The 24,893-nt window shown below is 44.3% G+C and overlaps 1 protein-coding gene across 2 annotated transcripts in view; it reads right to left on the reverse strand.

The window, feature by feature from the left end:
• traf3 (TNF receptor-associated factor 3) overlaps positions 1-24,466 on the reverse strand; it is a 116,726-nt gene extending 92,260 nt beyond the window's left edge. For both annotated transcript variants that reach the window (XM_070879338.1, XM_070879337.1), the window contains exon 1: positions 24,147-24,466. The gene's annotated coding sequence lies outside the window, so the exon portion shown is untranslated. The remainder of the gene's footprint in view (positions 1-24,146) is intronic.
• Positions 24,467-24,893: the final 427 nt, after the last annotated feature.

Below are 24,893 nucleotides of genomic sequence, written 5' to 3' on the forward strand. Positions count from 1 at the left end.
AACATACCATTTGCCTTCTTCACCACCTGCTGTACCTGTATGCCAACTTTCAATGACTGATGTACCATGACACCCAGGTCACTTTCCACCTCCCCTTTTCCTAATCTGCCACCATTCAGATAATATTCTGCCTTTGTGCTTTTGCCACCAAAGTGGATAACCTCACATTTATCCACATTATACTGCATCTGCCATGAATTTGCCCACTCATCTAACCTGTCCAAGTCATCCTGCAGCCTCTTAGCGTCCTCCTCACAGCTCACACTGCCACCCAGATTAGTGTCATCTGCAAACTTGGAGATATTACACTCAATTCCTTCATCTAAATCATTAATGTATATTGTAAATAGCTGGGGTCCCAGCACTGAGACCTGCAGTACCCCACTAGTCACTGCCTGCCAGTCTGAAAAGGACCTGTTTATCCCGACTCTCTGCTTCCTGTCTGCCAACCAGTTCTCTATCCACGTCAGTACATTACCCCCAATACCATGTGCTTTAATTTTGCACACCAATCTCTTGTGTGAGACCTTGTCAAAAGCCTTTTGAAAGTCCAAATACACCACATTCACTGATTCTCCCTTGTCCACTCTACTAGTTACATCCTCAAAAAATTCTAGAAGATTTGTCAAGCATGATTTCCCCTTCATAAATCCATGCTGACTTGGACTGATCCTGTCACTGCTTTCCAAATGCGCTGCTATTTCATCATTAATAATTGATTCCAACATTTTCCCCACTACTGATGTCAGGCTAACCGATCTATAATTACCCATTTTCTCTCTCCCTCCTTTTTTAAAAAGTGGTGTTACATTAGCTACCCTCCAGTCCATAGGAACACCTGCTATTTCTCCCGCTAGAACCACTTCTATTGGAGCAGACTGAATCAAACCTCAAGTTCTATCCAATTACATTAGACATTTGCCCATTCTCATTAAAATATTTGACTAAGAAAGATTCACTGTGCAGACAACATGGTGTTAGCCATTATAAAACTCGGATCTCAACTGGTAATATCAGTAAGTTCTGTAATAAAATATTTAAATTTCAGTTTAAAAAAAATTCTTCCTGCAGTGAAAATGCTGAAAAGCTCCAGCAGCATCACAGGTGACGAACCATAATTCTCAAAGTGAAGAATTCATGCTGTGCCTTCCAATTAGCCATCCTATGATTTTACAGATGAAGTAACCTTCAAATTACACTGGAGATTGCGAGTGAATCTCATTGAAACATACAAAATTCTTACAGGGCTTGACAGGGTAGATGCAGAGAGGATGTTTCCCCTGGCTGGGGAGCCTAGAACCAGGAGTCACAGTCTCAGAATAAGGGGGTCAGCCATTTAGGGCTGAGATGAGGAGACATTTCTTCATTCAGAGGGTTGTGAATCTTTGGAATTCTCCACCCCAAATGGCTGTGGAAGCTCGGTTGTTGAGCATATTCAAGACATAGATTGTTGGATATTAAGAGAATCAAGAGATATGGAGATAGTGCAGGCAAATGGAGTTGAGGTAGATCAGCATTGAATGGTGGAGCAAGCTCGAGGGGCCAAATGGCCTACTCCTGCTGCTATTTCTTATGTTCTTATGACTAGCAGACAAGACTATTGGCTCAAGAATTAAATTTGTTTTGCATCATACCTACAAGTTAAGTATCTGAAATAGAGCGTTCTGTCATAGAATAATGGCTAGGGACTAATCCTATACAGTATAGGCAAAAGGCTAAACTGATATAATTACTTCTAATTATAGTGAACCCAGCATTGAGTAAAACAGCATTACCCATACCATTACTTGATGCCAATCGATCAGTCTGATTAATACACAATTGCACAATTGGGTAGAATACAGATTTAAGTAGTTACATCATCAAAATACTATTGTCTAAAGAATTAATTTTGTTTTGCTTCATAATTACAGGATAAGTATCTGGAAAAAGCATTGGCATTGTCATAATGTAATGGTTATTAACCAACCCTTTATTGGTAAAAGGCCTGGCTTGCAGGTCTGCTGGCTACATAACCAATACCAGTGGAGTGGTGTCATGACATCATCTCACCACTCCTTCATGTATGAGAACTGGCCAAATTATCACAGAATAGCAGGGCCCACTTTGTAATTGATTTACAGGGAGACCAGCTGTACTTGGGTTGCTCCCCTCAGTATCAGATTGGAATGTAAAAGCAGGTTAAAATACATCTGGATGTCTGTCAGAATCAGTACTTACTGGATCAATTCTTACTGGATGTTGAAAATCACATCACTGCAGGGTTTCAGTAATATTTCCTGATTCAATTGTCTCTATCAGGGGTGTCCATGCTTTTATCTTTGTGGGCCACAGAGACTTGTACCATGGTACCTCAAGGATCTCATATAAAGTTTAAATACAGGCTCCCATTCATTGCATATATCTCAAGTTGTGGATACCAACAGATCTTGGTGTTCTCTCGACTTGACTATTCCAACACACTTCTGGCCATCCTCCCATGTTCTAGCCTACATATATTTGAAGTCATCCAAAACTCTGCTGCCCGTGTCTTAATGCGCACCAAGTCCTATTCATCCATCACCCCTGTGCTCTCTGATCTACATTGGCTCCCAGTTAAGCAACATCTTGATTTTAAAATTCTCATCCTTGTTTTCAAATCGTTCCATGGCCTCGCCCCTCCCTATCTCTAATCTCTTTCCAGCCCCACAACCCTCAGATATCTGTGCTCCTCTAATTCGAGCATCTTGTGCATCCCCAATTTCAATCACTCCACCATGGATTGTCATGCATTCAGCTGCCAAGGCAACAAGCTCTGGAACTCCCTCCCTAAACCTCTTCGCCTCTCTTTCCTCCTTTAAGACGCTTCTTAAAACCTACCTCGTTGACCAAGCTTTAGGTAATTTGTCGTAATATGTCCTTATGTTGCTCGGTGTCAAATTTTGTTTTATAACACTCCTGTGAAGCACCTTGAGACGTTTTACTATGTTAAAAGTTGTTGTTCTGATTTAGCCACCAATAAGGGAATAGCACTAAAATCCTTGAAGCCCATAAATTTCAAATAGGACAAACTATCTAATATATTTGACTTGCCTGCTCTTCGAGGGACAGACTGCCACTGCTTGGAGGCGGGTACATGTGGCCTTAGGACTATAGGTTAGACACTATTTCCCACTCCAGACTAGTATTCCGAGATAAGAAATGTTGAATTTCTAACATACAACCTGGATACTGGACTGAACATTATGCGATGTGTAGGTTCTAAACAAAGCTATTGGCAGCTCTGTACAGAACTATTAACATTAGTTTTACAAGACACCCTGTACAAGTATAACCATCAACAACCACATTATGTTTGGTCATCAACATTAGTTCAAAGAGATCTTGTACACTGTTAAATAATGGCCTGGTGAGTTGTTAAGTCATAACCTCATTGAGCCAATCTGCCGAGGATTTCAGAAAACTAGTTGCCATTGTTTTCCCCTATTTTGACCAGTCATTACAAGACAGAGAGGACAACCATAATCAGATTGTTTCTTGCATTTTCTCTCCCTTCAAGTATCAAATACATACCTCACAGGATAGCGTGAGATAGCCATCACGTTATTTAGTTCACTTCCAAGAGCGATTTTTATCCTTCTTATCGAGATTAAATTAGTTTGGACGTTCTTGCCATGAGAGGATGTTATTCCACAGAAAGAGTCAACGCCAATGTGTCCTTCTGATAAACTTTGCACAAGCTCTGCAAACATGTACCAAAATTGGGAGAGCTGTCCCACAGACTAGTCAAGCAACATCCTGACATAGTCATACTCACAGAATCACACCTTTCAGCCAATGTCCAAGACTCCTCCATCACCATCCCTGGGTATGTCCTGACCCACCGGCAGGACAGACCCACCAAGGGTGGTGGCACAGTGATATACAGTTGGGAGGGAGTGGCCTTGGGAGTCCTCAACATTGACTCCAAACCCCATGAAGTCTCATGGCTTCAGGTCAAGCACGGGCAAGGAAACCTCCTGCTGATTATCACCTACCGCCCTCACTCAGCTGATGAATCAGGACTCCTACATGAACATCACTTGGAAGAAGCACTGACAGTATCAAGGACACAGAATGTACTCTGGGTGGGGGCCTTCAATGTCCATCATCAAGAGTGGCTCGGCAGCACTACAACTGAGAGCTGGCTGAGTCCTGAAGGACATGGCTGCCAGACTGGGCCTGCAGCAGGTGGTGAGAGAACCAACACGAGGGAATAACCTACTTAACCTCGTCCCCTTCAATCTACCAGTTGAAGATGCATCTGTCCATGACAGCATTGGTAGCAGTGACCACTGCAGTTCTTGTGCAGATGAAGTCCTGTCTTCACACAGAGAACACCCTCCATCGTGTTGTGTGGCACTACCACTGTGCTAAATGGGATAGACTCAGAACAGATCTAGCAGCTCAAAACTGGGCATCCATGAGGTGCTGTTGGCCATCAGCATCAGCAGCAGAATTGTATTCCATTACAATCTGTAACATCATGGCCCAGCATATCACTCACTCTACCATTACCATCAAGCCAAGGGACCAATCCTGGTTCAATGAGGAATGTTGAAGAGCATGCCAGGAGCCGCACCAGGCATTCCTAAAAATGAGGTGCCAACCTGGAGAAGCTGTAACACAGGACCACATGCATGCTAACCAGCAGAAGCAGCATGCTATAGACAGAGCTAAGCAATCCCACAATCAACAGATCAGATCAAAGTTCTGCAGTCCTGCCACATCCAGTCATGAATGATGGTGAAGAATTAAACAACTAACGGGAGGAGGAGGCTCTATAAATATCCTCATCTTCAATGATGGTGGAGCTGAGCACACGAAAGCAAAAGACAAGGCGTTTGCAACCATCTTCAGCCAGAAGTGTCAAGTGGATGATCCATATCGGCCTCCTCCTGAGGTCCCCACCATCACAGAAGTCAGTCTTCAGCCAATTCGATTCACTCCACGTGATAATCAAGAAACGGCTGAGTGTACTGGATATAACAAAAGCTATGGGCCCCGACAACATCCCAACTGTTGTGCTGAAGACTTGTTCTCCAGAACTAGCCACGCCTCTAGCCAACCTGTTCCAGTGCAGCTACAACACTGACATCTACCCGACAATGTGGAAAACTGCCCAGGTATGTCCTGTCCACAAAAAGTAGGGTAAAAGCCAATCCGGCCAATTACCGCCCCATCAGTCAACTCTCAATCATCTGCAAAGTGATGGAAGGTGTCAGACAGTTCTATCAAGCAGCAACTACTCACCAATAACCTGCTCACTGATGCTCAGTTTGGGTTCTGCTAGGATCACTCGGCTCATGACCTCATTACAGCCTTGGTCCAAACACGGACAAAAGAGCTGAATTCCAGAGATAAGGTGAGAGTTGCTGCCCTTGACATCAAGGCAGCATTTGACCGAGGCATCAGGGAGCCCAATATAACTGAAGTCAATGGGAATCAGGGGGAAAATTCTCTACTGGCTGGAGTCATACCGAACACAAAGGAAGATGGTTGTGGTAGTTGGAGGTCAATCATCACAGCCTCGGCCATCGCTGCAGGAGTTCCTCAGGGCAGTGACCTAGGCTCAACCATCTTCAGCTGCTTCATCAATGAACGGGTTGGTAGTTAGATTCTCTCTTGTTGGAGATAGTCATTGACTGGCACTTGCGTGGCGTGAATGTTACTTGCAGCTGCCTCATCAACGACCTTCCCTCCATCATAAGGTCAGAAGTGGGGATGTTCACTGATGACTGCACAGTATTCAGTGCCATTCGCAACTCCTCAGATAATGGAACAGTCCTTGCCTGCATGCAGCAAGACTGGGACGACATTCAAATTTGGGCTGATAAGTGGCAAGTAACATTCGCACCACACAAGTGCCAGGCAATGACTATCTCCAACAAGCGCGAGTCTAACCACCGCCCCTTGACATTCAACGGCATTACCATCTCCGAATCCCCCACCATCAACATCCTGGGGGGTCACCACTGACCAGAAACACAAATACTGTGACAACAAGAGTAGGTCAGAAGCTGGGTATGCTGCGGCGAGTGACTCACCTCCTGACTCCCCAAAGCTTTCCACCATCTACAAGGCACAAGTCAAGAGTGTGATGGAATACTCTCCACTTGCCTGGATGAGTTCAGCTCCAACAACACTCAAGAAACTCGACACCATCCAGGACAAAGCAGCCCGCTTGATTGGCACCGCATCCACCACCTTCAACATTCACTCCCTCCATCGTGGCTGCAGTGTGTACCCTCTACAAGATGCAATGCAGCAACTTGTCAAGGCTTCTTCAGCAGCAACTCCCAAACCCGTGACCTCTACCACCTAGAAGGACAAGGGCAACGGGTGCATGGGAACACCACCACCTCCACATGCCCCTCCATGTCACAAATCATGCTGATTTGGAAGTATATCATGTTCCTTCATCGTCGCTGGGTCAAAATCGCTGAACTCCCTCCCTAACAGCACTGTGGGAGTACCATCACCACATAGGCTGCAACGGTTCAAGATGGCGGCTCACTATCACCTTCTCAAGGACAATTAGGGATGGGCAATAAATGCTGGCCTTGACAGCAAAGTCCATATCCCATGAACGAATAAAAAAAAAATCAGGCAGTTGTGTGGCTCTATAAAACTACATAACCCTCAATTGAAATCACAAATCAAGAAGTAATGGCTTAATATTTAGTTAGCAGAATTTTAAAAGAATCATTTGCAGTCATGAATGTTTTGATCTAAAGAATTTATCGACCGTTCCAAACACTTTAATAATGATCGTTTGAAGACTTACATAGAATATGCAGCAAAGAAACAGGCCATTCGGCCCAACTGGTCTGTGCTGCTGTTTATACTCCACAGGAGTCTCCATATACCTCATCTCAGGCGCTCAGTATATATTTCTATTCCCTTTTCTCTCCTGTACTTGTTTAGTTTCCTTTTGAAAGCATCTAAGCTCAAACCACTTTCTGTGGGCTTCTACGTTGCAGAATTCTGAGACAACAACAACAACTTGTATTTATATAGAGCTTTTAATGTAGTGAAACAGCCTAAGGCGCTTCACAGGAGTATTACAAGACACAAAAATACATTACCTATCTCATTCTTGGAGTACAGTTTACCCTCCAAATACATTAGGAAGACATGGGGATAGCTTTTGCTCATGACAAAAGAAAGGAGGTGGGGTGGCAGTATTGATTAAGGAGAATGTTACAGTGCTGGAGAGAGAAGATATCCTGGAGGGGTCAAGGACAGAATTTATTTGGTTAGAGTTGAGAAACAATAGAGGTGCCATTACACTACTAGGTGTATTCTATAGGCCACCAACCAGCTGGAAAGATATAGAGGAGCAAATTTGCAAGGAAATTACAGCGAGGTGCAAGAACTATAGAATAACAGTAATGGGGGACTTCAAACTATCCTAATGTAGACTGGGATAGTAATAATGTAAAGGGCAGAGATGGGAAAGAATTTCTAAAGTGTCTTCAGGAGAACTTTCTTGATCAGTAAGTTTCCGGCCCAATGAGGAAGGAGGCATTGCTGGATCTGGTTCTGGGGAAAGAGGTGGGTCAAGTGGAGAAAGGGTCAGTAGGGGAATATTTAGGGAATAGTGATCATAGTATCCTTAAAGTTTAGATTAGCTATGGAAAAGGACAGGGAGAAAACTAAAGCAAAAAGAATTAATTGGAGGAAGGTGGGTTGAGAACGGATCTGGCCCAGGTAAACTGGAATCAAAGATCGCCAGGCAAAACTGTATTCGAACAATGGGCTGCCTTTAAAGAGGAGATAATTCGGGTACAGTTGAGGTACATTCCCATGAGGGGGAAAGGTAGGGCAACTAATGCCAGAGCTCTCTGGATGACAAAAGAGATAGAGAGTAAGATGAAGCAGAACAAGAGTGCATATGATAGATGTCAGGTTGAGAATACAAGTGAGAATCAGGCAGAATATAGAAAGTTCAACCACTGATGAGTTAAAGAAAGCTACTTGTGAAGTATTACTACAAAACTTTGTATAAATAAATCAGAAGTAAAATAAAAAGGTAATTTAAATGAATGTCTTCTTCGTGTGGTCCAATTTGTATAAATCAGAAGTTGTGGAATATGTCCTGACCTATCCTATTCTAGAAACACCACGAAGTCAGAGCAGGAAGAGACCATGGTCTGGAAATGCCCCAGAGTCTTGCCAGTTCTGCACATACTTCAATACTGGAATAGCAAAGGTGAATGCCACACCATAAAAAACTGCTTTCAGTTAGCTAATGAGTGGTTCCCCTAAACCAGAGTCATGTGAACTAATGTGCATACTTCTAGTATGCAGAAGTGAAGTAATCTCTATAAACAGGATAATGTACAGTACAGTATGTCCTTTATCCCACCTTATTCCTGCCCTCAACTGAAATTGAGCAATTCCCATACTATTCCATTGGTTTGACCCTCTGTCTTCACATGCTAAACCACATTTGTTTTTAAATGGTTAGTACTCATTATCACTCGTCAGGTTCCCTGCTTAGTTCCACAAGCAGAAACATCTCTGGGTTATGGTACAGTGTGTTCATCAATTCCCTGCAGTTTGTGGTCAATTTTAATTTCATCTATCCTTGCTGACAGGTAAGGAACTGTAGGCCCTTCAGCAAGTGTTCTGCGATAGTAAACATGCACAATAACATTACTGTTCTCTTACTCTTTTTTTAAGAAGTTATTCCCCCAGTTCTCAAATCCTCTGTGCCTTGACAAGCTTCCTCAACTGAAATTGCAGACACGCAACCTGTTCACCGACTTCAGCTTATGTGACTTCTTCATCTAGCTAACAGGTGTTCAGAGTGTAATGCTGGTTAATATCCCCTTCTTCAATTTCCCCTCCCTCTCACCGCCACAGAGATCAGAAACTCATTGTGTGGAATAACACAAGGGAAATTCCTCAACAAATTCCCTAATGGGTTGATACTGCAACAATGCTTTGACACGCCAACCCTTGCTCACCTGAGCATGCATGCTTACTTTTTTGAGAAATCTTGTATGCAGTAGAATTTTGAGAATAAAAGGGTAGAAAGTAATTCAAAATGGGGGCTGCCGCATTCCCAAATTGAAAAAAAGCAGAGATTGCACCAGTTTAATCAAGACTTATCAGAGATTTCAAGGATAGCCCAAGAAAACAGATTGATACTTTACATAAAATTAAATATATAATTCAAAATCCACCTTTATAAATTGAACAAGCTGGTCTCTACCAGACTCATTTGCATATTCTCTTTCTGTCACGCTGTAAAGCCATCCTGTTCTGTCCCTCCAAGATAACCATTAGCCTTGCTCATGATCCCATCTCCATTCTTTGATACCTGCACAAACTTGATGCCCTGAACCCCACATGCAGTTCATCAACATGACTCCCTACTTCCAAAATATCAATTACCCTCCCTACCTCACCCTATTGCTGCTATTCGTCTTTATGTCATCTCCAGATTCAACATTTCCTATGCTTTCCTTGCCCGTCTCTTGAACCTCACCTTACATGAACTCCAACACATGAACTCTGTCACTCACATCCTATCCCTTATAAATTTCCATTCATCTATCATTCCCATTAGTGGCAAAACCTTCATCTTGCCCCCACAATCTAGAACTCTCCCTATATCCATCCTTGCTTTCTCCTTCCCACCTCCAAAAGCATCCGTAATACTATTTGACCAAATGTTCAGTCATCTTCCCATAATTCTCTTTCTACTTCTGCAAGGGTCTGACTCCAAACTATGGACATTTTGGCATGTTAATGGCACTATATAAATTGTATGTTGCTGTAATTCTGTGGGCTATCTTGTACCACAACTATTGGGCTCTTCACCACTCTCTTGCTACTTGATAAACACAAATGGTACCTTAGACACAGTTAGCACCTATAGAGCTGTGAGCATCATCGCAATCACTACCACTGTAGTGAAATCACACCAGTAGCTGCTGTCAGGATATGAAAGTGGCATTTAATAAAAACGACACTCTATTTCAAAATGTTAGAAGTGACTGAAATATTGCAAAAATATTATTTCAAGCCAGTTTTAAGTGTGCAAATTATTTGAAATGGTACCAAACACAGTGATAGAATAATAAGAAAAAGCTGTTCCGTGATATGTTGTAGCTGGCGGTGCTATGGAATCCATCCCATTTACACTGGGGATATTCCACAGCCCTGGCACATCCACAATTATTTGAAAATCACAAATCTCAACTTGAAATTTCTGACGGCTGAAGAAAATTGTATTGCTGGCTTGCGGCCAGAAAACCTGCTGCCAGTGTTGGCAGCATTTGCTTTGTTACCAGCAACAATGCCAGAGGATCCTAGACAAACCACCTTGTTGTGGTGCTCTGTTTCTTTAGAGACTACAGCATGAGGATTGGCTAACTAACAGAAAACAGAGAGTCGGGATAAATGGTTTATTCTCTGGTTGGCAATCAGTAACAAGTGGGGTGCCGCAGGGATCAGTGCTGGGACCCCAACTATTTACAATCTATATTAACGACTTGGAAGAAGGGACCGAGTGTAGCGTAGCCAGGTTTGCTGATGATACAAAGATGGGAGGAAAAGCAATGTGTGAGGAGGACACAAACAATCTGCAAAAGGACATAGACAGGCATAGTGAGTGGGCAAAAATTTGGCAGATGGAGTATAATGTCAGAAAGTGTGAGGTCATGCACTTGCGGAGAAAAAAATCAAAGAGCAAGTTATTATTTAAATGGAGAAAAATTGCAAAGTGCTGCAGTACAACGGGACCTGGGGGTACTTGTGCATGAAACACAAAAGGTTAGTATGCAGGTACAGCAATTAATCAGGAAGGCCAATGGAATCTTGGCATTTATTGCAAAGGAGATGGCGTATAAAAGCAGTGAAGTCTTGCTACAGTTATATAGGGTATTGGTGAGGCCACACCTGGAATACTGCATACAGTTTTGGTTTCCTTATTTACGAAAGGATATATTTGCTTTGGAGGCAGTTCAGAGAAGGTTCACTAGGTTGATTCTGGAGATGAGGGGGTGGACTTATGAGGAAAGGTTGAGGAGGTTGGGCCTCTACTCATTGGGATTCAGAAGAATGAGAGGTGATCTTCGCGAAACATATAAGATTATGAGGGGGCTTGACAAGGTGGATGCAGAGAGGATGTTTCCACTGATGGGGGAGACTAGAACTAGAGAATCTTAGAATAAGGGGCCGCCCATTTAAAACTGAGATGAGGAGTGTTATGTATTTAACCCTCTGTAACTTGCATTACACCTGACCACCAGAGGGCCCACCTGTTGGAGTCCCAAGGGATTCCAGCATCCCTTGGGAGCACAGTATATAAGCAGCTCACCCACAAACTACCTGCACTCTGGAACCTGAAGAAAGGAGCTAAGGTCACACTTGCTCATTACACACAGTACTCAGTCTCACCATTTATTATGAGTGTAACAAGGAGGAATTTCTTCTCTCAGAGGCTTGTGGATCTGTGGAATTCGCTATCTCAGAGAGCTGTGGAAGCCGGGACATTGAATAAATTTAAGACAGAGATAGACAGCTTCTTAACCGATAAGGGATTAAGGGGTTATGGGGAGCGGGCAGAGAAGTGGATCTGAGTCCATGATCAGATCAGCCATGATCGTATTGAATGGCGGAGCAGGCTCGAGGGGCCGTATAGCCTACTCCTGTTCCTATTTCTTATGTTCTTATGTTCTCATGAAGTGCTACCGTTCAAATGCTAGAACGTCAATGGGGTTATTAGTGAGGAGTGCTGTCATTTTAAACAAATGCTTTCTATAACTGAAGACACTCAGAGTAAAACTCAGAGTACAGAACCCATTTTAACAATTTTTGACAGGGCAACCTCTTACCCGTTGCCAGTGAAGAGAGGAACTGGCCATAGTGCGAGGGTGGCAGAGTCTACTCTCATGCTGAAGGAAGTAGCAATGGGGAGAAGCAATAGTTTCAGTGAAGATATTTTTCCCTAATTTCAGAGATTGACGGATTACTTAAAAATGATCTCACTGATTAGAATTCTACAGCTATCTGTGTAATGTCACAAATTCAATGACAGAGTCAGCACTAGCAGTATATTGAATGCAGGATTACTGACTTGATACTATTCCATAGTAATGCTGTAACAAGTCTTAATGTAATTATGCTCCAGAGTAGAATGACATAGTTTTCATTTTTTTCTTTAAAAATTGTTTCCCCATTCCTCCTAAAGGCAATGACTCACAGAGGTAAGCAGCCTCCTGTTACTTCACCCAATCCAATTGATTGGAGTATGGGCAGGTACAGCAGGAGCACGAGGTTGGGGCGCAGGAGCAGCGAGAGATCGTGGAGTGATGTGCTTGGGGCCCAGGAGAGGCGTGAGTTCGGGGCCGAATGAGGCGAGGGCTCAGGGGCAACACTGCAATATGTGTGCGCACTAGGTCCGTGCAGCAGAGCTGGTCTCCAGTTGTCTTGGTTAACCCTTGCTACTGGACCAAGACCTAGCTCTGTCAAGCCTGTGTGGTGGCTGGTGTGCAACGGCCACCACACGTTAAAAAAATCCAAGCACAGGGATCTTCCACCTTTCAGGATGTAGTTCGGGACCTGGAATATCAGGTCCTTCATTGAAATACCTGTGGACTCATCCCTTTTTGGCATGGAAGCAAGTTGTCCTCGATATGAGGGACCGCCTATGATGATAATGATGATGATGATGTTACTTCACCCAAGTAATTAGTCTTCATCAGTGAGCCCCAACAGCAAGCATCATCAGGCTATTTTACCTTGCCGAGCATCACCTCTGGGCCTCATGCTGTCCTCACACACTTCCCAGCAAGGACTACTGGATAATGAAAATTGGGAACCCGGTATGATTCTCCCCCTCCGTCCCCCCACCCCCTTTCCCAGTTGCCAATTGTGGCATCCCCATTGACACCACAGCTGAAACCAACTATTTCTGCACCGATTGGTTATGAAACCTAGGATCTTTCTGGTCTGTATGACTTGGTATCTACTCAGAGCCATTATTGATTATTACCACTGTGTGAGGATCTTTCAATTGATGAGTGAATTGGAGTGATGGAAGAAATAAAGCTAGAATTTCCAGTTGCTAGGTCACAATATCTGCCCTTTCCCAATCCTGCTTAGAGGCCTTGAAACTAAGAACATGGATGGCACTGCACAAAAACATCAACATTTTGTTCTCCATTCTTCTTTAGTGTACATTTCATATATTAATATCAATTAGGGTACATTTTCTTTAAAAATAAAAGGTCAGTTATTTGGACTGTGACTTCCTGGGTAATACCCTCCTGCTAAATATTACCACAGCGCAGTCCAGCCAGAGTTCTGGTTGCCTACACAAAGTTTACATTCATTAGTGTTCAAAACTCTTCAGAGTAGCATATTTATACATTTTAAATTCAATAACAGTCCCTTTACAATCTGATAATCAATCCAGAAAAAAACATTTCCCCTTGTTAAATTGTAGAGATAAACGACAATTCATGGTTTCCCCAATCCAAAAAGGATCTTCTACAAAGTGCTAACCAGCAGTGTGATTTGCAGCAATTTCTCATTATTATACATTGCTCACATATTTCCCATGAAACTTGGTTGCTCTCATCTTTTTTTTCCTGTTTTAATAAATACCTTGTACCAATTTACCACCATGAGTTCAACCAATTTAAAAAGTCTCCCATTTCTTAGCCTACCTGCACTTCAGTAAGTATTAAAAAATAGAATCTTCTCCATACTACTTTTGAAAAAAATACCCTAGCCATTTCAGAAGGTTCCATGACCCTAGTTTCTTACAGAAATCAATCTTAATAGTGCAATGAGGGGTGGAGTGACCTTTTTAAATGTCTCGTCAAAGGGTTTTAAGGTCTCTCACAATATGACAATACTGCACGTCACAACAGAAACTATTTTTGTTCTTCAAATGTTTTCCAATGAATATTACACATTACTGAAAGAACAACAGAAAACCAAAGACGGTGGAAAGAGAGGGGAATGGAAAGCAGTGATAGAATGGCAAGTTACACATCTGAAGACTCACAGCTTTTTACAGTTAAATCTGAATACCTATAGAAGTGTTTCTAAAATGATATATTATTGAGTGTATTTGTTTCCTTCCAAAGTTCTCTCCTAAAGGTGGTGACTCATATCAGGTTTATGATTCCATAAGCATTTTTTGTTCAGCATCTCGGCTAAATAGCTATTTTTGATCGGTGAGCCTAGAGAAGACTTTGCTAATATGGAAGGTATCACAGCCTGACCTTGCCCAACATCCACATACACATTCCACCAGGGCTCACTGGATAATGATCAAGAGCAAAATCCTTGGATGATTTTTTTTTCTCCTCTACCAAAAACTGTGCCTCGGAGGCAAATTGTAATGCTTCTGTCTTCACTGCATCTGTGATCAGATAATTCAGCACAAATGCAGGAATGAATCTGGGCACTTCTGGTATGTACAGCTAAGAACTACTCCACATATAATGTGTAGATTTGCATACACACAAAGTGTGTATGTTCATACAATACATATGAAACAGAGACCATGTATGACACTGACCAACTGACCACATGAAAGGTTCTAATATGTCAACACCTGAGGTATGTCAACACCTCTGAGGTTTGCAAACAGATTCTTGTTATTTCATTCTGGCACAAAAGTGCGACTGGAAATTGTATTGTAGCTACATGGCCTAAAGCTATCTTTATTATTGGTTACTAAAGATTTGGCAATGATGAAGTAGTTTCATCTATTGCTGACCTCTACTTATCCTCCTCCTTTCTTGCCAATTATAGCCTTGACTCAGTGGTGACACTCTCACCTCTGAGTCAGAAGATCATGGGTTCAAGTCCCACTCCACAGACTTGAGCCCATAATCTAGGCGGATACTTCAGTGCAATACTGAGGGAGTGCTGTCTTTCATATGAGATGTTAACCAAGGCCCCTCTCAGGTGCACCTAAATGATCCGATGGCACGATTTGACAAAGGGCTGGGGAATTCTTCCTGGTGTTTTGGCCAATATTTATCCTTAAACCACCATCACTAAACCGATGATCTGATCATGATCTCATTTCAGTTTGTGGGGCCTTGCTCTGCACAAATTGGCTCTTGCATTTTTCTACATTATAACAGCTACACTTCAAAAAAGTACTTTGGGACATCCTGAGGTTGTAAAAGGCGCTATATAAATATAATTTTCTTTTTTTTTTCTTGACAGTAGCAAGAATAGAGGCCAAAGAATAGGGAAGGGAGAGTAAAGAAACTGTATAGGTTCTTTGCTACAACCAGTGTTACAAATATTTAAAAAAATGACATGTGAAACACAATAATTGGGAGCTGTGACCAATGAATATTCTTCTTGCTGAACTGTGCATTATTACTGCCAACTCCATTGGGTACCTTTTTTTTGACAACACATCTTGAATTTAAAATGAAAGATGTTTACATAAAATGAACAAATGAAGTAGAATTTTAAACTTACTCATGCACTTGGATATAAATAAAAATATTAGTCAATAGTAGTAGGTAAACGGTTTTATTTATATTTCTCAAAGTAAATTGAAGTGTAAACTATCATGCTTTTCCATCCAAGTGATAGTCAGGTTTGTACAGCCTCCCCCAAAAAAACTAAACTACATCTTTAAGAGATGACCACACTTTTCCTTGCCTGTGCAAAATTAACCCAAGTTATGAAATTGCACAGTGTGTGCTCCTTCCAGACAATGCAACAATTTGCACTAACTGGGGACTTCCCAATAGATTAAAGGCACAATGTGGTTAAGATACTGAGCCATACAATCCAGGAAGGTTCCAAATTCAATACTAGCTTGTGTTGAGTTTGCTGATCTCAGCAAAGCAGTGGTGGGGAGTTAGAATTCAGCATCAGTGACCCCAGACTTGGGAAGGCAGAAAAAATATCGACAAAGTTTCCAATCATTACCAGTGACCCACTGCTCCAAGTGTGTGTGTGTGTGAACACTCGGTGAACACTGGATGAAGCTCTAAAGATTCCAAGAGTCAAATAACCTGCTGACGCTTACTATCAAGGCTCAAACATAATGATTGGGCAATGGACTTCTATTTATCCTCTCCCTCCCTTTCCTGCCAATCGCAGAACCAGAAATAGGGGCCAAAGAATAGCAAGGCAGCTCTATCTTCCATTACCAAAGATTCTATATGGGAATCAGATCTTTGCTACAACCAGTGATCCAATTCTCTTTTAAAGCATTTTAAACAAAATATTTGGGAATAGTGACCGAGGAATATTCTTACTGAATTGCGCAGAATTATCGCAGAGGACTGTTGGCACCTGTGGAACTGTACCTCCAGACAAGTCACCACCTTCCGGAAAGGAGGGAAGGGGAGAAAACAAAAAATACTAAAGAAAAAATTAACTTTTTAATAAAAGAAAAACTAATTATCATCTCCTCCCCAAATATTGGCAATTTAAAACATTGGTCAGTGATTGACCTTTGAGTTTTTAGTCCTTTTCACATTCTTTTGGTCCTTTATTTCTTCCATCTTTACTTTCTAACTACAGGAACAGGCATAGGACGATACATTTGGGCCCCGGTGCCAGTATTAGCCTCTGGATCTGCCCACTCTGGCCAAGACTATTGAGCTCAGCTTTTTTCTGTCTTGAGATTGAGCTCATCCACAGCCAACTATTAACTGGAAAATTGAGTGCCATCCCCTACTAAGAGCTGAACTTACAACAAGCACTTATCATAGGCAGTCCCTCGAAATCGAGGAAGACTGGCTTCCACTCTAAAAGTAAGTTCTCAGCTGGCTGTACAATCCGATGCGGGAATTACAGTCTCTGTAACAGGTGGGGCAGACAGTGGTTGAAGGAAAGGGTGGTTGGGAAGTCTGGTTTGCCGCACACTCCTTCCACTGGCTGCGCTTGGTTTCTGCATGCTCTCGGCAACAAGACTCTAGGTGCTCAGCGCCCTCCCGATGCTCTTCCCCCACTTTGGGCAGTCTTGGGCCAGGGATTCCCAGGTGCCGGCGGGGATGTTACACTTTATCAAGGAGGCTTTGAGGGTGTCCTTGAAGTGTTTCCTCTGCCCACCTGGGGCTCACTTGCCATGTAGGACTATATACAACAGACACCTCAAAGCGCTGGAGAAGTACCACCAGCGCTGCCTCCACAAGATCCTGTCAATCCACTGGGAGGACAGACGCACCAACGTCAGTGTTCTCGCTCAGGCCAACATCCCCAGCATCGAAGCACTGACCACACTCGACCAGCTCCGTTGGGCGGGCCACATCGCTCGCATGCCCGACACGAGACTCCCTAAGCAAGTGCTCGACTCAGAACAAGCACGAAGAGATCAGCAGCTCCATCATTCCTCAATGTGGCTCAGGCATTTTGCTGGGACCTTTTGGCACATGTCCTCCCCAACACAGACACAAACGAATGTAGTGCAACAAGTGTGATGTGACACTGCGGCCCTCAAAGAGGCTAGTTCCTGGGAAGATTTTTCTCATTTGGATTCACATAAACTTTTGCAACCCATGATCCCTGCCCTGCCCTGCCACGGTTTATTTAACACAAGTAAAGGCAATGAAGGAACTTCGGTCTCATTATGAAGAAAAACAAACAGCTCAACATCCAATAAGAATTTTAAAACTTTGAACTCAGCAATGCTCAAACATCTGCACCATGATCTGCATTTCAGGTAATGTCTGCAGGCCCGATTGATTGATAACATTGGGCCCGTAAGTATTGGTTCCACTGTAAAGCTGCTATAACCCTCAGCTACAATAGATCACCAAATTCCCAACAGCATTTCCTAGTTTTTCCACACATTTCAAATGCTTTTGCACCTAGCCTGTATTTAAAAAAACGGAAACAAAACTGAAAATGTTAGAAACCCACAGCACATCAGGCATAAGAACATAAGAAATAGGAGCAAGAGTAAGCAACCTGGCCCCTCAAGCCTACTCCGCCATTTAATAAGACCATGGCTGATCTGATCATGGACTCAGCTCCACTTCCCTGTATTGTGTTCCTAACACAGATGAGACTGCACACAGGGAGGTTAAAGTTACAGTGACCTCAGTCTTTATTAAGACACTCCAGAGTGAGGAACAGGCCTTAGGGGCCGGCTTATATACAGTGCTCCCAAGGGATGCTGGGATCCCTTGGGACTTCAGGGGATGCATTCCCTGGTGGCGGAACATGGGAGTGCATGCTTTACAGATACACAACATCACTTCCCCCAAAGTCAAAGTGAAAACTATTTACAAGGTGAGGCGGTCGGGAGCCTTTCTTTCCCTGGTGGACCGCCTCGGTACAAATGTCTGTTCTGGTGTGTTGGCTGTGCCCTCGCTGGGCTGGTGTGTTGTTGGCCCTGCAGGGCTGCTGGGTGAGCCTGGCCTTGCTGGGCTGTTGGGCGTGATGGGTTCAATTTCCCGGTCCGGGGTGGTGTCGTTGATCCTTTGGGTGTGTGTTGTGGGCTCGAAAAAGGTGGTGTCTGCTGTGGGTTGTTCAGGGTAGTCTGTGAACTGCAGCCTCATTTGGTCCAGGTGCTTTCTGCAAATTTGTCCATTGTCTAGTTTGACTACAGACACCCTACTCCCTTCTTTAGCTGTCACCATGCCCGCGATCCACTTGGAACTATGTCCATAGTTTAGCACACACAGAGTCATTCAGATCAATTTCCCATGACACAGTGGCGCGACCATCGTTTACATTTTGTTGCTGCTGCCTGCTCTCTACCTGATCATGCAGGTTGGGGTGAACCACCGAGAATCTGGTTTTAAGTGTCCTTTTCATAAGTAGCTCAGCCGGGGGCACCCCTGTGAGTGAGTGGAGTCTCGTGCGGTAGCTGAGCAGTACTCGGGACAGGTGGGTTTGGAGTGAGCTTTCTGTGACTTGTTTAAGGCTCTGTTTAATTGTTTGTACTGCCCGCTCTGCCTGCCGATTGGAGGCTGGTTTAAACAGGGCCGAGGTGACATGTTTGATCCCACTGCGAGTCATGAATTCTTTAAATTCGGCACTGGTGAAATATGGCCCGTTGTCACTGACCAGTATGTCAGGCAGGCCGTGGGTGGCAAACATGACCCTCAGGCTTTCAATGGTGGCAGTGGTGGTGCTTCCTGACATTATTTCACATTCAATCTATTATTAAATCTATTTTACCAAGAAACGGGCCTACATAGGATCCTCGACCATGGTCTGGAGGGCCAGGACCACAAACTGAGTGCTGCCTCTCTGGGCGCATTGCTCAACTGAACACACACGCTGCATTGCCGTACACAGGACTCTAAGTGAGAGTCGATACCGGACCACCACACGTGGGATCTGGCTATCGCTTTCATCATTACTATACCCGGGTGTGTGCTGCGGAGATCGAGATGAACGTCTCCCTGCCCTTTTTGGGTAGCACTACGCAGTTACCCCACAACAGGCAGTCTGCCGGAATGGACAGCTCGTCCTTTCGCCGCTGGAACGGCTTGATTAGCTCTTGCATTTCAACGGGGATGCTGGCCCAGCTCCCATGCAGTACACAGTTTTTTTACTCGGGACAGCAGAGGATCTTGGCTGGTCCAAGTCCTAATCTGTCAGGCCGTGACAGGTGATTTATCATTTTCAAACACTTCCATGACCATCAACAAGTCTGCGGGCTGTGCCACCATCAACAAGTTTACAGGCTGTGTCATTTCCTCCCCCGTGGCGGGCAATGGTAGCCGACTGAGAGCATCCGCACAGTTCTCGGTGCCTGGCCTGTGGTGGATGGTATAGTTATACGCTGATAGCGCGAGTGCCCACCTTTGTATGCGGGCTGAGGCATTGTATTTATCCCCTTGTTTTCAGCGAACAGGGATATGAGGGGCTTGTGATCAGTTTCCAGCTCAAATTTGAGGCCAAACAAGTACTGATGCATTTTCTTTACCCCGAACACACAAGCTAATGCCTCTTTCTCAATCATGCTGTAGGCCCTTTTGGCCTTCGACAAGCTCCTGGAGGCATAGGCGACAGGTTGCAACTTCCCCGCAATGTTAGCTTGTTGTAATACACACCCAACTCCGTACGACGGCACATCACATGCTAGCACAAGTCTTTTACATGGGTTATACAATACAAGAAGCTTGCTGGAGCATAAAATGTTTCTAGCTTTCTCAAAAGCAATTACTTGCTTTTTTTCCCCATACCCAGTTCTCACTTTTACACAATAACACATGTAGGGGCTCTAAGACGGTGCTTAACCCCGGTAGGAAGTTACCAAAATAGTTGGAGTCCCAGGAACGACCGCAGCTCTGTGACGTTCTGTGGCCTGGGCGCATTCCTGATAGACGCCAAGACAGAGGCTGTGGGCCGAATGCCATCCGCTGTGATCTTTCTCCCCAAAAACTCCACTTCTGTTGCCATGAAGACGCGTTGCGACCTACGCGATCCAGTCGTTGGAGGACCGAGGTGCTCGACGGTGTCCCGACCCATGACCAATATGTCTTCCTGAAAAACCACCGTGCGTGGTAGGCTCTCCATGTTTCTCTGGAAGATCGCTGCAGCCGACCGAATTCCAAATAGGCATCTGTTGTAGATGAACAGTCCCTTGTGCGTGCTGATGCAGGTGAGGCCCTTCGAAGACTCCTCCAGCTCCTGCGTCATGTAGGCCGAAGTCAGGTCGAGCTTGGTGAACGTCTTGCCTCCTGCCAGCATCACAAATGGGTCGTCTGCCTTAAGTAGCGGGTATTGATCCTGTAGCGAGAAATGATTAATAGTTACTTTATAATCGCCGCAAATCCTGACCGTGCCATCACTTTTGAGTACTGGAACAATCAAGCTGGCCCACTCGCTGAATTCCACTGGGGAGATGATGCCCTCGCGTTGCAGCCTGTCCAGCTCGATTTCCTCTCTCTCCCTCATCATGTGAGGAACCGCTCGCACCTTGTGGTGAATGGGTCGTACCTCTGGGACCAAGTGGATCAGCACCTTCGCCCCGGAAAAGTTTCCAATGCCTGGCTCAAAAAGGGAAGGAAATTTGTTAAGAACTTGGGTACATGAGGCCTCATCGACATGTGATAGCGCTCGGATGTCATCCTAGTTCCAGTGGATTTTTCCCAGCCAGCTCCTTCCAAGCAGTGTGGGGCCATCGCCCGGGACAATCCAGAGTGGCAGTTTGTGCACCGTGCCCTCGTAGGTGACCTTGACCATGGCGCTGCCCAGGACAGTGAAGAGCTCTTTGGTGTACGTTCTCAGTTTCGTGTGGATGGGGCTCAGGGCTGGTCTGAGTGCCTTGCTACACCACAGTCTCTCAAACATCTTTTTACTCATGATGGATTGACTAGCACCAGTGTCCAGTTACACGGCTACGGGTAAGCCATTCAATTTTACATTTAGCATTATAGGTGGACATTTCGTTGAACATGTGTGCACCCCATGTACTTCAGCATCTGCCTCCTCTCTCTGAGGCTCGAAATTGCATTGATCCACCATTGACCGATCTTCCTCTGCCACGTGGTGGTTAGCAGGTTTTGTAGAGTTTGCGGCTCATCTGCAAGCTCTTTGGAGGTGCTCCATTGTTCCACAGCTCTTGCAAACATACCCTTTGAAGTGGCATGAATAGGCTGAATGGGAGCCTCCCCAACGTCAACAAGGCGTGAATTGTCTTGCATTCATCCTTTGTTGCAGACTCTGAGTTATCTGGATCACCTGAGGTCTGCTGGCAGTTGTAGACTCGTGGTTACTGCACTGTACATTTCTGCTCGCAAACAAAGTTCCAGTTAATTTATGAACATTGCTAGCACTTGTGTGCTGAGAAATTTGTTTGGTGTTATCACTGGTGGACATAAACGCCTGTGCTATCGCATTGGCCTTACTGAGGGTCGGTGTCTCTGCAGTCAAAAGTTTTCGTAGGATGGTCTCATGGTCAATGCCCAGTACAAAAAAGTCTGAGCATCTGCTCCAGGTAGCCATGAAACTCACATTGTCCTGCAAGTTGCCTTAGCTCGGCAACGTAGCTCGCTACTTCCTGATCTTCAGATCGCTGGCACGTGTAGAACTGATACCTCGCCATCAGCACGCTCTCCCTCGGGTTAAGATGCTCCCGATCCAGTGTACACAGCTCCTCATACAACTTATCTATGGGTTTCACTGGAGCTAGAAGATTCTTCATGAGGCTATAGGTCAGTGCCCCACAGACCGTGAGGAGGACCGCTCTCCTTTTTGCAGCACTTCATTCTCCGTCCAGCTCATTGGCTACAAAGTACTGGTCTAGCCGTTCGACATAGTCCTCACCCTCCGAGAACTTCTCCAGGATGCCCAGTTTGCTGCATCTTTGCGTTGGATTTGTATACTCGTCGCCAGTTATTGTGTTCCTAACACAGATGAGACTGCACACAGGGTGGTTAAAGTAACAGTGACCTCAGTCTTTAATAAAACACTCCAGAGTGAGGAACAGGCTTATATACAGTGCTCCCAAGGGATGCTGGGATCCCTTGGGACTTCAGGGGATGCAATCCCTGGTGGCGGAACATGGGAGTGCATGCTTTACAGATACACAATACCCTGCCCGCTCCCCGTACCCATTTATTCCCTTATCGCTCAAAAACCTGTCTATCTCCACCTTAAAAATATTCTATGACCCAGCCTCTACAGCTCTCTGGGGCAGAGAATTCCACAGATTGATAACCCTTTAGAGAGAAGAAATTCCTCCTCATCTCCGTTTTAAATGGGCGGCATCTGTGGAGAGAACAAAGGAGTCAATGTTTGGGGTGCAGCCCCTTTGTCCAAACTGTAATTGCTTTTTTCTCCGCACAGAAGCGGACTAGCCTGCTGAGGGCTTCCAGCTGTTTCATTTTTTGATTCCAGAGATTTCCAGCATTTGCGATATTTTGTTCATGCAAAAATACAGCACTGCAATGGGTAAAGTCAGCAGCAGTGCCCCCCACCTGAAACATATTTAGCAAACAAATGTAGAGCAACATTAAAACATTACTTTATTTGGAGAGGGGAATAAGGAAGAAAGGTAGATCACTATGAATTTTCTCTTTCCCTTGTTAGAGTATAGGTTACTTTTACTGTAAGTGTTTGTATGCAACTTATTAGGAGTATTGCCATTTTATTTTTCATCTAGGGTCTTACTGCACCTGTAGACACAGGATACAAACATTAAGTGTCCACTTCACACAGTTTTTAAACTTGCAAGTAAAAAGCAGTAAATTCTAATGTGTGCACAGCCCGAGCTTCCACATCACAAATCTGCCTTAGCAGATTCCACCTGTTCTGCTTTAAGAATAAACTGGATTCTGGGTGAACTTGATAGCAGACCCCTCCATTTATTCACCATTAAGATCCAGCTACTAACTCTACTTAAAAACTGATGCTTATTTCAATCTCACAGGCTTAATAATTAGCAAACTCACTCCAACATAAGCAAGGGCCTTGTGCAGAGTCTCATTCACGAGCAGGACTTTCAAAGATTCTGAAGACAGAAGAAAAGGCCTTTGACATGGTGCATCTCCAGTGAGCAATAAGAACTACAGTATTCACAACAGCCTGCTCACACTCACCCTGCAGAGTGGCAGCAGAACCAGACGTAGCAACAACAAATAAATACCCTGAACATGCTCCATCCGCAGCACATAATGTTTTACTAATCTCCCTGTATAACCACTACTTCAAGTAACCGAAGTTAAGCAACTTAAGTCTCACCATAAAGTCAACACATGTTTAAAATTCATGCACTTGCGTCACCACCATTACCATGTAATGTATGGAGTAGAGCAGCGCCTGTGTAACTGGTATGCCTGCTCTTTAAAAGGTCATTATGCATTCAGTCGGTACATTATTGGAGCAGAATCAGTACACAGTTGGGGCTTCAAATATCAGAGGTAGTGTTGGACCGATTGATGAAAGGTGAGTGTACAACCCGACCATAGAGTTTACTCCATGAAGCCGACACAGCGCCTTAGCTTTCAGCAAATGTATTTTTTTGAATTTCATGTAAGGAGCCACTGAGTCCGCCTCCCCAGACTGCAGGACCCAAGAGTCTCCCAGCACGATCGCCTATCTGAACTGAGCGAGGAAGGGTCCACCTCTGCCAGCCGGCACCTCCTGTGTGGATCCGACAATGTTAAAACAGCTCTTCTCTCCCCCCTTCTCCTTTCCCAGGAGCCGGTACTAACCCCAAATGCTGCTCTTCATCCGAACGCGAAGTCCCGGTCGGCCCCTTGCGTTTCCCAGCTCTTCCCCTCGATCTCTCGCTATCCTTCACTCCCGGACTTAGACGTGTCAGTTTCGCGGGGCAGCCAACCGGAAAATGGCTTCTTCTGGTAAAAATGTAGTCGAAAAGCACCTCTGATTCATTGCTGCCATTTTGAACGCCTTGTACAGAAAAAGGCCGATTGCACAATGTTAAAATTCCCCATTTTTCTGCCGCTGGTGGTAGCGCGGATCCATTCGCTGCAATGACTGACTGTTCTGACTGGAAAGCCCCTTAAGTCAATATCACTTCCTCTGGCTCTGGAAATCCCCTTCTCTATAAACAATATAACACCCAGTGTACACTCAGCAGCAGCAGCACTTTGATCGGCTAGCAAGCAAGCCAGCTATGTGCCTTAAAGAGATACAGATGCTTCAAAATGTGGCGTTTATGTGGACGGTTTCGCCGCTTATAATTGTTTGGAATTTATGCCATCATTTGGTGAGACACATGTCAAAGCGAAGGGTTGCCAAATATGGCTATTAAAGCATTTCGCATTCGGTGAAGGTTAACTCTAGTTAAATTGAGAAATCGTGGGCTGCGAGAAAGAGGGAAAGAGCACTGTGCTGACATCAGTGGTGTTAACAAATATCCAAAAAAGCAACTACATTTATACTGGGGGCGACTTCACTGGAATGAAGTAGGTTTGAATTACGTGATGTCATCAGGC

Source organism: Pristiophorus japonicus, chromosome 4, assembly GCF_044704955.1.
Source record: "Pristiophorus japonicus isolate sPriJap1 chromosome 4, sPriJap1.hap1, whole genome shotgun sequence".
In the NCBI taxonomy this organism is placed as follows: Eukaryota; Metazoa; Chordata; class Chondrichthyes; family Pristiophoridae; genus Pristiophorus; species Pristiophorus japonicus.